Genomic DNA, 18437 nt, shown 5'->3' with positions numbered 1-18437 from the left:
AAGTAGAGCAGAGTGGAAAGAAAGCAGCGAAGGTATATTTTGATTATACTAGGGGCTGTGCTTGTTCAACATACCTGTTATACCCACATATAAGATTGTCGGTCTAGATGATATATAAGTGTTTGCCAAACAAGGCTATATCAAGACCACTTGATATTGAAACAAAATAAGACCACTCTAGTTAACAATAACTTATTGTGCATTTCAAAATTAAGTAAAAGAATGGAACTGGTATGTACCTAATACAAAGATATGACAAGTGCTTGAGGTGATAAATACCCCAATTACCCTGATTTGATTATTATACATTATATGCATAGATCAGAACATCACATGTACCCCATAAATATATACAGCTATCATGTAGCCATAATAATTAAAAGTATAAAATATTTTTAAAAGAGTTTCCCCATGATATCTAACTTTTGTTTCATTTAGGAAGTCCATGGTTCAGTAGATGTCCTCATTGTGTACGGTATTTTGTCTACGTATTTTGATAACCTGTAAGGTCGTGCAATAGAACACATTCTATTAGGCTAGATGCCACCTCCCTCGGTAAGTCTTTTCTGAGACTAACCCTCCCCCGAGAGCCCCTCCACTCCTTCCCCTTTCCAAGGCAGGTTGCAAGTTCTTCCTCAGCAACTCATGTTACCCAAGCACCTGGAATCTCCCCTTATCAAAATTCATAGCATGTTGTATTATATCATGTTGTTTCCTTGTCTGCCTTTCCTACCAGCCTGGCAGTTCCTTGAGGGCAAAGAGCATATCTTGTTCACTGATATATCATAGCATGGTGCCTGACATAGAATAAGTACTTAATCAATATTTATTTAAATCAAATATTGCTTAATTAACTAATTCACGGTCAAATGAGGTATAATTAGGTGTAGGCACTGGCTTACTCCTGCAAAGGTCCCCCAGATTGACTATGATACAACCCAAGGGGGAAATGAACGAGGAAATAGGGACCAAGTAGCACAAATATACTGCTTTCCCCGAAAGCCAGAAGGCAGCTCATTAGACTCATTGTCGTAGTTGGCGTATCGATGGATGATGGATCAGCACACTTCATATTCCGTTGAAAGTCACACGAAAGCATCTTTCCCCTTTAGCTGCTCCTATATATCTGAAGTGAAGTTGGATAAAGCAACTTCTCCCTGTGCCTTTGAGCGGCTTTAATTGACGAGGATCACTGACCGATTGATGTGGGTACAGCAATCAGTATCAATTGGGAGGCCGCTGAAGTAAGAGGATCAGCCATCCTGCAGTCTGGTTTGCCAGCCCCGTAGAGCTAGAGCCTGGACAATTGATCTCTGCTGCTTCAAATGATCAAAACTGCAACCTAGTCAAGATGCATATGGTTTCAAAGGCTCCCAAATGCTGATGTCGGACACTGCTAAAAGGGGAATAATGAGCCTAGCACCATTAAAGTTGGAGTCAATTAGCAGAGTCAGGAGACTGACATTGTGTGTTTCTAAGTATAATTTGAATCCTTTGTATCTATAATAAAACCTTAGCGATTTTCCTGTAGGATGATCATCCCCTGAGGAGCCATACTGTGGCTAGGTGGAGTGGGGTGCAGGGAGATGTGAGCAGGACCATGAAGTTTTTGACCCCAGAGGTTTAATGCCACCCCTAAACTTTCCCAGTAAAACATCCAAGCTAAGGGTGCTTTCTCTGGGCCAGCCTTCCTGAGATGTATTTTTACTGGACAGAAAAAGTTCACATGACCAAATTAATGTGTAAAACCCTGTGTTAGATAAAGAAGTCCCTTGATTACAGGACTTTTCAGAGTTAACATGTATTATGTGCTATGCATTAAGAATTTCTAAGGGAGGACTGGTGTTACCCAATCATTTCACCAATGAACATTTTATCATGACGCATCTAGTGGACTGTATTCTGAGAAATATACCTTGGGAAATGCTGCCTCAGGGAAATACTCTAGGGAAGTGGTCCCCAATCTTTTTGGCACAAGGGACTGGTTTGATTAAAGACAATTTTTCCACAGATGGGAATGGGGTAGGGAGGAGCTGGTTTCAGGATGATTCAAGTGCATTCGATTTATTGTGTACTTTATTTATATTATTATTGCATTGTCATATATAATGAAATAATTATACCATAATACAGAATCTGGGAAACCTAAGCTTGTTTTCCAGCAACTCGACAGTCCCATCTGGGGATGATGGGAGACAGTGATTGATCTGATGGGAGGCGGAGCTCAGGAGATGATGTGAGCGATTGGGAGTGGCTTCCTCACCTCGCCCATCCCCCACTCACACCCTGCTGGGTGGCCCAGTTCTTAACGGGTCACAAACCAGTACCAGTCCATGGCCCGGGAATTGGGGACCACAGGTCTAAGGCATGGCTTCACAGTGGGTCCCAAAATCCTTACCATAAAGGAGTTTGCTTGGTGCCTTTCACCCACATTTTTTTTAGTTTTAAAAAACGTGAATTTATTTTTTAAATCCACTTCTTTTCATTTTAGAATAATTTTAGATTTACAAAAATGTTGCAAAGATAGCACCGTTTCCCCTGTTGTTAACATCGTACATTATTACCCTGATACATTTGTCACAACTAAGAAAGTAACAATTAAACTCCACCCATTATTTAGACATCCCTAGTTTTTTCCTAATTGCCCTTTTGCTGTATGTCATCCAAGATACTATTTTTTATCTTGCCATCATGTCTCTTTAGCCTTCTCTGCTCTGTGATAGTTTCTCCATATTCTCTCCTTTTTGATGACCTCAGTAATTTTGAGGAAGGTGCTCTTTAGTAGCAAGAGAGATCAGGGAAGCATAATGAAACAGCAAATCTTATGGAAGAAAAAGGAATAAAGGAAATTGTAAAGGGCGGGAAAAATGCAAGAAAATAAAAAGACAGGAGACAGAGTTTATTGACTCTTCAGTTTTACAAAATCAACCTCACCCATAAACCAATTTTGTAGAATGTATATATGGAAAAGAGGAAGATACAAATCACATTTTTAAAATTTATATCATTCATACATAGAAAACTGTATCATTTTCTCCTGAAACGCTGCCTGGTGTAGTTTATAAACAAAGGCAAATATTAAACCAAAAGATAAAACCTAATAAAATTTAGGACTAAAAAAGACAAAAGTGGTTTGAGATGACCAGAGAAAAAGAGTTTGAAGGTTACAAGTCTCAAAAGATTTTTCCATCAGGATGACAGCCCTTTGACTCAAGTTGGTAGCTTTTGAAGCATAGTCTTTTGTTCCCTTTTCTTTGTTCTTGGAAAGGGATAGTTTTGAAAGTGGGAAACAGGAAAATTCTTAGAAGGATTGGCTCTTTGCTTTCTGGACTTGGGTTAGGGAGGAGAAAACAATGGCTCTTAGTGATTGTTTTTCCTTTCCCCAAAGAAATACATAACAACATGTCTTCTATATTGATAAATATCTATATATGTTGAATTTTTTTTCTGGGCTAGAATGCACATTTCGGAATATTCAAAAATAATTCTAAAAAGAAGACTCTACTAAAATATCAAACTGAACTTTGACAGAAGATGCCATTGTCATATTAGAAAGAAAATTGAACATTGCCTTATATTCTAAATTTAAATTTGTAACTTCTTAAAGTTTTTTTTTTTTTTAATTTCAATAGTTTGAGAGGCTACAAGTATTTTCTGTTGCATGAATGAATTGTATACTGCTGAAGTCAGGGCTTTTAGTGTACCCATCACCAGAATAGAGTACATTGTACCCAATGGGCAGATTTTTATCGCTCACCATCCTCCTGTTACTGCTTGTTAGATTTCAATGTCTACTACACCACTTCATGACCGTCTATACCCCTTGTTTAGCCACAACCTATAAGTGAGAACATGTGTTATTTCTTTTTCCATTCCTGAGATACTTCACTTAGGATAATTATCAATATAGAAGACATATTGTTATGTATTCCTTACCTACAGAGTATATAGTCACACACATCAATTACCTCATATCTTAGAAATGTTTCTAAGATATGAGGTAATTGATCAGGTAAAAGATCAGCCAAAAAGTATATATTTAAACATGTATTTTTAAATTTTTTGTCTAAAAAATGATGACTCGTTTTTAATATTACTAAATAAATCTTGGTATTCTTTCTTAAAAGCTTAGAAAACATTTAATATTTTATTAATGCAAACAAATTCTTGTCTAAAAAGAAATGTGTTAATGTAAAACCACTAATTGAATTAAATTGTCTTTTCAGATCAGTAGCAAAAAAAAGAAGAACAGAGAAGAAATACAGTCAAACAGCTACAGTGCAACAGATCTCAGAATATTTGCAGCTAGGGTAGTAAAGACTAAAAAATGTAATGATGGGTTGTTGTGAAAATGCAGACAGAATCTGTAAATCTCTTAAAACATACATCTGAGAGTGAGGAAGTGCATAGAAGTAAATAGCACATTTATATGCCAAGGAACAGAAATAGAACTACACATGTGGCTAGAAAAATATGAATATAACTTCCTAGTGAGAAGGGATTGGTGAACAATAAATGTCATGCAAAAATCAAGAACCACAGAATGAAACTTACAGTAAATAGCTGTAATTAACTGAAATGTTCAACTATAATAATCTAGGAAAACCTGTTTAATGTTTATTCTCAGTGGTTCTGAGTTTCTTCCAAATAATATCTTTGCTTCTAAAAAAATCACACTTAAAAGCTTCATTCAGATAAGGTTTGTCACATGCTTGCAGTGTAGTTTGGAGGTTATAGGTCCAGATTTAGGCATTAGAGTGCCTGAGTTTGAATGCCGATCTGATCACTTATTCTTTGTAGGATAGTGGGCACACTACTAACCTTTATGTGCTTTGGTTTTATTATCTGAAAAATTATTGGGACAGTGGAATCCACCAGAAAGGGTCGTTGTGAAGATGAAATAACATGACACATATAAAGTAACGGGAGCACAGTGAGTGTTCAATGAGTATTACCATCATTATTGTAATTGTAGAAATGTCTAAATCCAAATCAACTATTTGCACTCTACATTGGGTGGGTACCAGGCATAGACAGCAATGCCTTTGAAGTTCTAGAAGCACACACCACACAGGGAACCCCTCAAGCCTTCCTTGTCTGGCAAGTGTGACAGTAGAGTCCCAGAAGATCACACGCTCATGGACACCACAGCGACACGGGTAGGCTCACCTCGTTCTCAAACCCTCTGGATTGGGGATTTGATTTACGGTTTCCTGTGACTGATGCTTTCATCTCATTCCAGCCTTTTCCTTATACAGATCCAGTGTCTTTGGATCCAACATCTCTTCAAGGTGATGGCTACAATACCAAGGGTGAACAAGGAAGAATGTTGAGAGTTTTTCTTAACAAATGGAAAAAAACCAAAAACTCTTTCAATATTCTGTGTTGTCAGGAAATGATTTTCTTTTCCTTATCTAAAATAGAGGCTATGGAATTTTCCTGTGAATTTTCCCCCTATTTCTACAACGGAGGCCAAGATAGATGATGGACCAGGTAGGGCAGACCATGTTAGGTAAGCTAGGTGAGAGATATAATTAGTATGATTGGTTCAAATGTATCTATTTGTTTGTACCAAGTGAGAGTTAAATAACCTGGTGACCCCATTAGTTTCCCCTCCACCACCTACTCACAAAAACCAGTTGAGATACACACAGGTCATTGTAACTTTTGGCTTCATACATCCTTGTACATACCTTAGAGGATTGGTGTATATCACACCATTGCTATGAAATGCTCCATGTTGTGTAAAGTTACATAAAATTCCTTGGAGAACTGAATCACATAAGAACAACAAATGTTCTATGAAAGGAAAAACAATCAACAAAATCTATAATTTTTACAAGCATGTTGTTCTGTTTTGCAATTCTTTGAAAAGCAATGAAAGAAATATTGTCACTGAATACCCGGAACACTTCAATAAACTACATCACTGCAAAATTTTTCACTGCTCCCCAAATGACTCACTTATTTTTCTTGTCCAGCAAATGAACATCATTATAATAAAATTCTCCACAAATTTTCTTTGACCCTCTGTAACCCTGTGCTCAATATTTTCTTGCCTATCAAGGAAATGATGTTCTCAGGGAACCCATGGTCCTTCTGTGTCAAGAAGACACATAATACACAAAAGGATGCAAATTTTCTGCTGCATCAGAATTGTGTAATCTGCCTTTTTTTTTAACTCCCAAAGCACACAAAAAAAAGTTTATACATAATTATATATATGCCTCATAAATGGAAGATTACTTAGAAAACTTATACGTTACAAAGCTATTTTAAAGAATGATCATTGGAGATCATTTGTAGAGCACTGCAGCTCCTCGTGTAACTCAATAGACAAAGCAGCAGGAGGAAAAACCACTTCAGCACAGCCCGTCGATTGCAGAAGTCTGTGGATGTCTCAGCTCCATGCTGCGGAGCATGACGGCTGGGGCCCAGCTCCAAAGTCAAAGAGAACTGGTTTTCAATCCAATTCTGTAACTTGGCCTAGATAATGGCGACTCAGATATCTCACGTAGAAAATGCAGTGCCTACTTCGGCAGGTTATAGAGAGAAGTAAAGGTATTTGGTCCATGTGTTCAGCCCAGTGCTGGGATGCTGTGAGAAATGGTGCTGTGGGCATGGTGATCAGGTAGAGTCACACCTGGGCCTGCGTGGGGGATGCACTCAGTGTCCCCATCTACATAAAGGGCAATGTGCCTCTGCTGCTACTATTGGTCAGGGCCCATTCCTGGAGGGCTGGGAGCAGTCCCATGCCCTGTGAATGCAGGCAGGATGAAGCCCTCCCTCCAGGGGTAAGGAGGACGGAGGTAACACACCTGGTGGAAGCCACATCACACACACATCACACAATTTATGCTCTGCAACGAAGCCCTAGAACTCAGGCAGCTGTGGCTCATGGGAGCGAGGCCCGATTCAGAGTCAGAAGTTTGACATGTAAGTTCCACAAGGGTAGGGACTTTGTTGGTCTTGTTCACCACTGTATCCTCTTAAACGGAGCCTGGCGTATAGAAGGTACCACACACATATTTATTGATTGAATGAATGGATTAATCACACCATTACCCTGTCTCATATTAGCTGTGTGATCTTGGACAAGTTATTTGCCTTCTCTGAACTTCTATGTGTGTGTGTATATATATGTATATATATATATATGTATATGTATATTTGTATATATATGTATATGTGTATATATATACACACACACACACACACACACACAGAGATCTGAGTCACCATTATCACACACATATGAATAAAAATATGCTTCCCAGGACTACTCAAGCATAAAGAGAAGTAGCATTTTATTGAAATGCTATTGCTGGTCAGGAAGTCTGTGATGGTACATCACTAACACAAAGAGAATTATTGCAGGGATCCTAAAAGTTACAAAACATCTTAGTGGTCCTTAGCCCTATGGGGGCTCTCCCCAGCAACTCAGAAGTCCCTCAGAAGCCACAGCAGAGCGGAAGTCAGGGTCTGCATAGCCTTGCTCCTTGCAGAGATTGTGAGCTGCTGCTGCCATGGACTGAATGATATCCCCCCAAATTCTTGTGTTGAAGTCCTAATCTCCAATGTGACCATCTATGGATACAAGCTTCTCAGGAGGTCATTAGGTTAAATGAAGTTATAAGGGTAGAGCCTTAATCTAATAGGATTGGAGGCCTTAGAAGAAGAGGAAGAAAGAGATATCTTTTCTCTCCCCATGTGCACAAAGAAGAGGCCCTATAAAGGCACGGTGAGAAGGTGGCCATCTACAAGCTAGAAACAAGGCCCTCACCATAAACCAACCATGCTGGCACGCTGATCTCAGATTCCAGCCTCCAGAACTATAAGAAAATAAATTTCTGTTGTCTAAGCCACCCAGTCTGTGGTACTTTGTTAACACCAGACTAATATGGATTTGGGTACCAAAAAGTGGGGTGCTGCTGTAACAAATACCTAAACATGTGGAAGCAGCTTTGCCACTGGCTAAGAGTAGAGGTTGGAGAAGTTTTGAGGTGCATTGCCAGAAAAGGCCTAGATTGCCATGAACAGAGTGTTGGTAGAAATATGGGCATTAAATGCTGTTCTGGTGAGGTCTCAGATGGAAATGAGGAACAGGTTATTGAACACTGGAGAAACAAATGATCCATCTTGTAAAGTGGTAAAGAACTTAGCTGAGTTGTGTGATGGTATTTTATGGAAGTTAAAGCTAGTGAGCCATGAAACTGGACATTTAGCTGAGACTTCTAAGCAAAATATTGAAGATGCAGCTTGGGTTCTCCTGACTGCTTATAGTACAGTGTGAAAGGAGAGAGAAGGATTGAAGAAGGAATTATTAAACAAAGAGCAACCAGAACTCAAAAATTTGGAAAATTTTTAGCCTGTCCATATCACAAAAAAATTAGAAAGTGTGTCTGGAAGAGAACAGCGGAGGTGTGGCTGGACTATTGTTTGATAAAGAGATTATTATGATAAAGAGGCACTGCCAGTTTGAACTGAAGGGGACAGAGGCAGGTGGCACAAAATGAAGAAAGGCTGCCGGACTTCTAAGATTCCATATGACACGATACAGTTGTGAGGCTGTGCATACACCTTATCCCTCAAGGAAAAGGAAGAATGGCCCTAAGGGTGACTAAGAGATCCCCAGGGCTGCCCCATGCCCAGAGAGCAGGGCTGATTCCACCTCAGTGTCCTCTGCAGTTTCTGTGGGCCAGGATGTCCCCATTCGATGCCCCAGGTGCAGAGACATGGCTCTGCAGGGGTGGCACTGCCTGGAGGGAAGAGCATTGAACCAAAGAGGATTATTCTCCAGACTTAAGAGCCAATGGAATTTTCTCTGCTGGGTTTTGGACTTGCTTGGGACCCTCACTCCTTCCTTCTTTCCTATTTCTCCCTTTGGGAATGGCAATGTCTATTCCATGCCTGTCCCATCATTGTATTTTGGAAGCCCATGACTAGCCTTATTTCGCAGGGTCACAGCTGGAGAGAAATTTGCCCCAAGATGAATCATACTTTGATGTGTCTCGCATCTGATTTAGCTCTCTTCTTTCTCAGAAACACGGGTTCCACTGTGATATTCTCCCCTTGCAAGGAGACCGCCCTGAAGAGAACCCCATACATTTGCAGGTGAACAGTCTGGTGTCTGTTTTAAAGTCTGTCTCATTATATTGTCATTGCACAGATTACTTACAGAGCTGAGCAGAATGACATGCCAATCGCTTCATCTGCTGTTCTTTACCTCACCTTCCTCTGCCATTCTTCTTTTTCAGGATCTTAATCTCCTTTGCTGTCCTCGACTCCAGGTCTTCTCTGCCCAGTCTCCCTGGTCTGGTATCAAGATCGCTAGATTAGTGTTTAGCTTTTCTTGGTTTTGGCCTTGGCTTTGCTACATCCAATCTACACATATCTGAGCAAGTCATTTTACTACTGGAAATCTATTTTCCCCACCTGCAAAGTGAAGACTCTAGTACCAAAGGCACTGGCTTCAAGACTCAACTAAGATAATATAAGCAAGAACATTCTGTAAGTTGCAAAGCACTCTGTACAGTTAATCCATTCATTTTTTCATTCAGCCATTCATTCTTGGTGCTTTCAAGCGCCAATTACAAGGGATTCTTTTTCTTAATATTCTAACCAGTCTCCACCTACTTTGGCTGATGAGAAATGTGAACGAACTCCTTTCTGAAATGACTCACAAATCATAGAAGAAAATAAGTCCAGAGCTTCAGCCAGAAGCATGGGAGTTAAGAAGTGAGTGAGTCTCAATGGAGGAACCTGTGCTTGTGGGCCCGGAGTCTTCAACACCGTGTGGTTTCAAACTCTTTCACTTCACCCCAGTGTGCCATATTGACTTGGCACTACAGAAGTCCAAACCCAGAACTACCACTAATCAATTTCTCACAGCCTTATTACCAAGGCTTCGGGGGCCTGGGCTCTGGTGAACTATGTGTCTGAGTGATTAATCTTCTGCGTCATGAAGCCCTTGTATGTGGGCGGCCAATACCAAAGCTCAGAGCGATGTTGCACATTAGTTATTTAAGTGCAGCCTAGCAGCTGCCTTCCTTGTGAAATGGTGCTAATCAAACCCTACATCCTCACCATGACCAGTGCTTGTGGGACCAGCCAGTGGTTAATTATAACCTCCACACGATTTTGGAATTTGTTGATGAACTCTTGAAGGGTTGATTAGTTCTTAACATAGATGCATCTATTTAATCTGGAGAAGCCCGTATGTTAGCAATTCTATCCTGATCCTAGGTCTTTTTATGTTAATTGAGTCATAAGAAAATTACTTGAACTTAAAGAATTCCAAATAATTAAGCAAAGCGATGGTTTACAGTAGCAATTATTATTTTTATTATTTATTATTACCCAAAACTCAGATGTAAGAAACAAAAAGAGTATGGAAAGATTATTTTGCATTATAATGAGAAACAAAGGCATATTTCCACTGACAGTTTCAGACATTAGTCAATTTTATTCTTTTTGAATTAGAATAGAATGCAAATGCGGCGATTTTACATAAATTTGATTTTTTTCCTCTCTCAACACATTAGTGTAATAATTGAACTCCTTGCGTGGTTGGTAACATCTATAGTAAATGTACTAATTATGCAAAACCATTTCATTATGACTTGAATAGAGGTGAAGACTTTAGCTGGGGTCATTATATGAGTTCTTGTGAAAGTTCCATTAACATTTCTTTCCAAATTTACTGCTGTCAAATTTAAAAATCATAAGAAATAAGGAAACAAGTGTCATGAGACAGAAAAAAATAATATGCTCTGCAACCAATATTTTAACAAAATCTCTTCCCCCATAGGTCCAATGATCCGTTTTTAGTCTATTTATTTATTTTGGGCAGATTTACTGATCAAATTCTACAGGATCATTGTCATTGAAACAGTTCTAAATTCTGGCCTTGTCTGTGTATTTGCACGTGTGTATCTATACACATGAAAACAGAGAGTTTTGTTTTTTAACACCATCACTCCATGAGTCAATGACATGTTTATTACAAAAAAAATTATTAGAAATATAGAGAAGCAAGGAAAAACAAATCATTGCAGTCTAGTCAAAGTCCAGCTCCATGAGGTTTAATCTGCTAAAACTTAAAAGAAAAGATAACTATAGTAGAAACCCTGCTATTTGATCTAGGTAAGGAGACAAAAACTTTAAGACAACCCAAAGAAAAAAATCCTATAAATGATCATTTCTGACTATTTATATTGATAAATATATTGATAATATATTATATCACTATGTCAATATAAATATGGATAAATTGATAAGAATGATAATTCATATACAATGAACGCCTAGTAAGTGACAGGCACTTTATGGATGTTACATTATTTTATCTTCCTAATCATTCTATAATGTAGGGGGCTATTATTCTAACCATTTTAGAGTTGAGAGTATTGAGGCTTATAAAGTGGTTAAAGCAACTTATACATTTCTAGTGATAAAGGCAGGTTACAAACTCACCATGTTTGTACAGAGACCATTTTATCAAATACCACACCACTTGCCTGTATTCTAGTTTTAGGGATTCAAAGAGTATTGCTAATTACTGTAAAATTTCAAGTAAAATTTACAAAGCAGAAATTTCATAAAGTTGATACTGCTCTTAATCATGGTAGTGTGTGAAACCTTTTTCTCAGGTAACCTTTGAGACTTGCATTTAATATGTCAAAAAGCCAAGAAGGATATATTTCCTATATCTGATTGTATGTCACCAGAGATGGCTTGGAATAACCTCAAAAAGTTTTACTTCCTGGCATGGAGATGCAGATGTTGAGCTGAAATCTCCAAGCACTGGTTTCATCAGTCATGGTATTATTGTTCTACCTGAAAATGGAGTTCTTCATTCATGCGAGATGAATAGTTTTACCGGGACTTTGCCAGTCAAATAGAATATACCTTATTTCCTCTATTCTAAGATGTATCTTTTCTCAGTTTCCCATTTCTGATATGGCTGTTTACTTCATAATCACTGCCTACCTTTAGTCAAGGTTTTCTTCAAAAGCATTTATAAAGCTGCTGGTACCATTTACAATCCAGGAAATATTGTGGTTTTTGGCTCTTCTTCCTCCCAGAACCCTGTTCTCAAGGTGAGCTCTTATGCAAAGGTAAGCCAGCATGGCTGTGAAACCAAATAGGAGAAATGCATTAGCCACCAATCTGACAGTCAGAGAAAAACCTCGCAATAAACACCAGAAATAAATATCTTTACAACCAGTTCCCACTTAAGACACAAAAGCTGCTGCAGCAAACCATGGATCCCTGTGTGCCACATTACAGAACTGACAGATGACCAACACTTGGAATCATGAGCTTTGTCTACATTGTAAGCTTTGTACTCATTATTAGCTTTGATTATCTGAGCCATACCTACATAGCCATGTGTAAGTTTGTAATATATAATAGACTGTAACATGAACATTGTGTACAAGTGCACTATAGCACTGTATAATGTCAATACTATTTCTAAGACTTCAAAGTATTTATGTCAATTGCAGTTCATTCTGTATAGCAAAAACATTTCCTGCACGATCACAACAGGTACTGCCAAGTACAGTAGATTTAAAACTAAAATGGCTCCCCAGTTTCTAAATAATCCCCTAGGAAACAGTTTAGTGCAGACCATTATCTTGATAGTTCATAATTAGGTTCAATAATAAAGCTTGTTTTGCTGACCTAGGTCAAATCGGCATGTCCACAGCATCTGGGCGCAGTGACCTTGCTTTGAGAGGGTATTGTTAGAAAATCCATTATTATCATCACATACACTTCAGAGAAGTGGCTGTTTTGTGAATTGATGGTGTGATGTTGCCACTTTAGATAAAAGAGTCCATGAATTATTGACTTAATGAGTTAATGTTGCTTGATTTCACAACAAAGTCTTTACAGTCTTGATGCAATTTACTGAACACATAATCACAGCATACGAAGGAAAGCACAGGTAAATGTCTCTGCTGCGCATTTAGGAGCCACATCACGTCTGGAAAAGGCCTCATAGAGGTGTCACTGTCTCTCAAAGGCGTGACACTTTGGGCCGTGTGTCTAAGGCAACTCATAAACAGTCACTTGAGATGCCTTTCTTCCCATTATGTTTGTCTTAAACACAGAGCAGTTAATTGCCTTCCCCCTCTCCCAGAGCTGGTTTTGGGCCCAGGTGAGGCCTTGAGGTCAGTTTTGTGTCATCATCCCGGCTCCGTGGCATGGTTATAGCTGGGGAGAAGTTCAAAGAGAGGCCCCAGAGAAAGTCAGTCTATCTATCACAGGGAGACTATTCCAGTACCCTGGTCCTCACCACAGCCAAAAGCAAGAAAATCTTCTATTATGATGGTGTTTATCTTCAGAGAACACCAAACATGGGACATATGGTAAAAAAAAAAAAAAATCCAAGCATAATATAATTAACAGGTTTTCCAGGGAAGCTGGTGAGTGGGACCCATTGATTGATTCAGTGCTACCGGCTGTTCTTCATTTTGGTTTTGCTCCCACTCATCAGTGCTTATTATCTGATAAGAGCTTTATACACAGTCCTCCCAACAAACTTACAAAGTAGGTGTTATTTTTTCCATTTTACATATGAGGAAACTGAGGCCCAGAGAGACGAAGTAACTTGCTCATAGCTGCAGGACTCACAGGGGAAGAGCCAGGGTTCAGAGTGGGTCTGGCTGAGTCTCCAACCCACAGAACTGTGGCCTCCTGATGGCCCCTCTCTCCGTGCCTTGCATCTGTTTGCAGTTTAAAAGTCTATTACTATCTCAGCCTATAGAACCTCATTTGTAAATACCTCCTGTCATCATCCAAATCGAGTTAAAAGTCCACGATATTCTCGGTGGCTCCCATTTGAGTCAGGGCATGACTTCACAGCCTCACCTCCCTCAATCCCTGCTCGCACATCCTTTATCTCTGCTTTCCCGCACTCCCTTTGCTTGTGTATCCAGATCTTGGCTCACAAGATCGTTTCCTGTCTCTAATGAAATCTGATATATTTTTTAAAACACATTTTTGTTTTCATGGAGCCTTTTAAGACCCCCCACTGCCATTAAAAATTATTTTTCACTCGCTTCATCAAATCTCATAACATTTTGTTTGTGCATGCCTCTCTTAGGGTGTTTCATCACAGTCTGACTTGTGGTGATTCCTGGTGGTCTTGTCCCTTCATCTGGAGGGAACTGAGAGTCCTTTGAGGGCAGGAACCATGTCTTTGTCATCATTGTACCTCTAGAGTTTAGCATCATATTTAGAATGAGGATTATATAACACATTTGTGAGATGAATAACAAGATAAATGAATGGTCATGAAGAAACATCCAGGTAAATGAGTTGGGTCGTAGCCTGGAGGTACTCTATGCAATTTCATGGTGAAAGGAGCATTATGAAAGAGTATAGAAAGTTACCTTTGCCTTTTTGTCCTTTGTCAGTCTACCATTTCATTTGTATATTAGAATCCAGGTATGGGAGGGGAAAATATAAACTGATATGCAATAGCTCCGCTCCTCAGCTGGTCTCACTAGTCTTATTTCCTCTGCCTTTAAACCAAACTGGGAAAAATTCCTGCTCCATCTTGGCCAAGCTACCTAACCACACTGTAGCTCAGTTTCCTCATCTGTATAATGGAGGTATAATAGTGCTTGTCATTATTTACTTCATTTCTGGATACACCATATGTCCCTATTTGTGATTTTCCTTTTTCACCTTCACATACAATGAGCTACTCTGTCAGAAAGCTCTTTCTTAGATTATGCCAAAATCTATCCCTTTAGTCCAAGGTCTACTTACTGAAAAATACAGAAGTCCAGCCCCTCTTCTACATGACACTTTTTGAGTGACAAAAATACCCCTTGGGGATGCACATATAAACTTCATTTGAGGCATTGGCATAGCACAGGCACTCACAGACACAGTGAGAGCCCTTTGGGGAACTTAAGCGAGAAAAGGCCCAATTCATGGCTCCATCCCTGAATATGTGTCTTCTGCTATGGGTATCAGTGTGGCATAGTGGAAAGAAGGTAGATTTTTAAGTCAGATGTTCCTGGAGGCAACTCCTGACTCTACTGTTGGATGTGAGGCAAGTCACTTAACTTTGCTGAACCTCAAGCTCAAACACCCTGTCTTAAAAGGTTCTTTGAAAACTGAGTAACATTAATACATTCAAGTACCCAACACATAGGAGACATTGTAAATCTTCAGTTCTGTTATCTTTAAGTTTCCTATAACCCAGTTTTCTTCTGTAAAATGATCAGGGGCTCTAGCTGAAAGAAAGCAATAACAGCAACTATTCTGGTTTCCATACTAAAATATTTTTTCCAAAGAATATCTAACAGTTAAACAGAAGAATACAATAAAAAACAATACAGAGTTTTGAAATATTCCAACAAATGGCCATTAGTGATGCATTAAATGTGAATAACTTTGTTTTGTGATTTAATAATATTTAATACTTTCAAATTTAAAAAATAATAATTGTGACAATACTTTAAGGTCATCTGGGTGTCATATGACATATGAAGTCATATGGACTCAGAAGGAAAAGCTGAAAGTGTCCTGAGGATCTTAAAAGGTTGACAACATAAGATAAGGCTTTGAGGAATGGGAAAATGGAGCTGGAGGCCCAGGGAGAAGTTGTGTTTGTGTCCACTCAGGATTCTGCACCCCTTGAGCCTACAGATAGGAGGGCTTGGGAGAGGAGGGGGAAGGAGACCTGAAGCCTGTAAGGAGTTTGCACCCCTTGACTAGAGGGAGAGCCCCAGCACTACCCTTTCCCTGGTCCTCCCAGCTACCTCACTTCCTTCCAAGTCATAGCTGGTGGGAGCCTCTATTTTCAGGACCTTGGACAAGTCCTCCGAGGGCTGCACCAGGAAAATGTCTCTGCTCAACTGCGCATAACCCATGAAGTTAAGAAACCTTTGTGTTGAGTGAAACCCAAGAAGAAGACCATTAAAGTGGTCTTGAGTGGTAAAGAGAAACAGACTCTCTACCCCTCAAGAGACACTATGCCTTGTCCTGCCTCAGCACCTTTGCCCTGGCTGCACCCCACTCCCCACACTTAATACAGTGCTCTTTCCCTGTATCTTTACCTGTGTCTAAGGGAGAGGCCATCTTCTGTGCACAGTTTCCTCACACTAGTCTTTCTGATTTCCTATACTCCTTAAAGAGCATGTTCCTTTAGAAAGAGTATACGAGAGGCTTTTTTGTCTATCTCAAGTGTGTGGCACAATATATCTGTTTATCCTTTTTCTATCTTTGTCACCACAACCTACATCCTATCCTAGGTGCTGAAGTTGTCCTCCTTTCTCCTTCGCTGCACCACAAAACCACTCTTAGGGGTAGTCTGGACTTGTTCTTCCACTTCCTTCCTCACCCCCACCCCACATCCCTTTGCATCCTAAGTTGTGTGATTCTTACCCCGGATGAAACTGAATTCTTAAAGGCATACCCTGACCTCTAACTCTCCTACCTGCCAAGAAGCTCAGTGCTAAATTTAGTGCTCAGCTGAAGCACTTAACTCACTTCTAGTGCCACCTTCTAGTTGTTGTTTTTTTTTTCTAGTTGTTTTTTAAGTTGTCATTTTAAAATGTTATTTTTTTTTCAATTGTCCTGTTTAAAGTGTGTTGTAATCTTTTAAGTCCCCTTGGAAGAAGGCCAGGAATAACTACTTATTACTAAAGTCACCAAATCCCATGGCTCCTTCTCAGCTCTCACGCACCTCAGCTCTTCTCTGATTTTGGATGCTGTTGCTGGCTCTGTCACCTAGGAACGCTTTCCCTGGCCCATTTCTACCATGCTCCATCTCCACATCCTTGGCAGTCTCCTTGTCCTGCTCTGAAACAGACATGGTTCCTGGCATTTCACCTTTCTTCCCCTTGTTTTCACTGCCTCCCATCCCCCGTATAGTCGCTCACCCTTGTCATGGCTCAACTTGGACAGCAATGTCAATGACTCCCAAGTCTGGGTGTCAGTCCAGACACAAGCCACAGACCTGCATTTCCAGGGACCTCTTCAATGGTTCTTCTTGGAAGTGCTATGGGAACCTTAGACTCAATAAATCTAAAACTAACCTTTACTTCCTTCCCCGGGCTTTCTCATGTTTGTTAATGATATATCATCAGATCTTCAGTCCCCTAAGCTTAGCACTTCAGAGCCATCTTATTCTTCTTGCTGCCCCCCTGCCCCACTCCATAATCAACCAATAGCCAGATCCTGCCCGATCAGCTTGCTCAATGTCCCACATTTGGCCAACCACTTCCATTCCTTCTGCTTCTGTCCTGACTTGGGCCCTAGTTAGTGCTTGCCTAGACCACTGCCGTAGCCCCCCATGTGGCCTCTTTGCTTCTAATCTTTCCCAACTCCAACATATTTTTTGCACTGTGCCAGAATAATCTTCCATAACTACCTCTCTGGTCATGTGACTCCTTGTTTCTACACCTCTGATGTCTGTCCAGTCCCTACAGAACAATGGCCAGAGGACTCAGCATGCCCGTCAATAACCCCCAGTGCCCATCTCACTTACTCCCCTCTGTTTCCTTTGCATTCCAGTTCCAGAACATTCAACATTCTTTCTCCCTCTATTGCCTTCATTCCTGCCCTTCCCATCTCTTCATCAAACCCTAATCAAGTCTTCAATTCTTCCCCACATAAATGCTTCCCAATCTCTCTGGCCAGACCCCAAATTCCTCCCCTGTATTTTGCTAAAATTTTGTTATCATTTGATATTGGTTGTAGAAGGAACTCATTTTTTAAAAAGTATTCCTATATGCTGGGCTAGGTGGTTTACATATCTATCTTTTTTAATCCTCATGATTCTATGAAATGGGTTCTATCAAAATCAGCCTGTAATTGAAGAAACTAAGGCTGTTTTAGATTAAGTCACTTGGCCAAGGCCACATGGGCAGTGAGGAAGTCACTCTTTAGACTTCACTCCTCATACTCTCTTCACTACACTGGGTCACCCTCTTTTAAGGAATTTTTAAGGAATTGTTCTACTTTGTCCTCCCTAAAGAGCCATCGGAATATAAGGGAACTGATAAGACCATTTAACGGTGACAAAGCAGCTCTGATTTCAGACTGTCTTAGTTCTAGTTCTTTGCTCAGCTTTTCTCCTTTTAGACGCTCTTCTGATATTTGGTTACTGTTGCCTTTTAAAAGTTTCATTATTATGCATAATGCATTCATTGAAGGGCAGCATTTCCTGTAATTTATGTCTCTTCATTTTACTACTCAGCAATTCCTCAGTATTTAACCTCATAAATTTCCAGTTATTGTCCTATATTTACACATTGCATCTGCCGGAGAAGCCTGTGCAATTTAATACTGTGTGGAACCTAAAGGGACATTTACAAAGAGGGTGAACCCGCCGCTTAGGCCTCTCCTAATAAGTCAGCTTGCTCATGACCCAAAGTAAATAATCTCGTCTCCTCCCCACCGTCTTGTGT

Source organism: Microcebus murinus, chromosome 6 (assembly GCF_040939455.1).
Source record: "Microcebus murinus isolate Inina chromosome 6, M.murinus_Inina_mat1.0, whole genome shotgun sequence".
Taxonomy (NCBI): Eukaryota; Metazoa; Chordata; class Mammalia; order Primates; family Cheirogaleidae; genus Microcebus; species Microcebus murinus.
The sequence above is the reverse complement of the archived record's forward strand: the minus strand, read 5'-3'. Positions refer to the sequence as shown.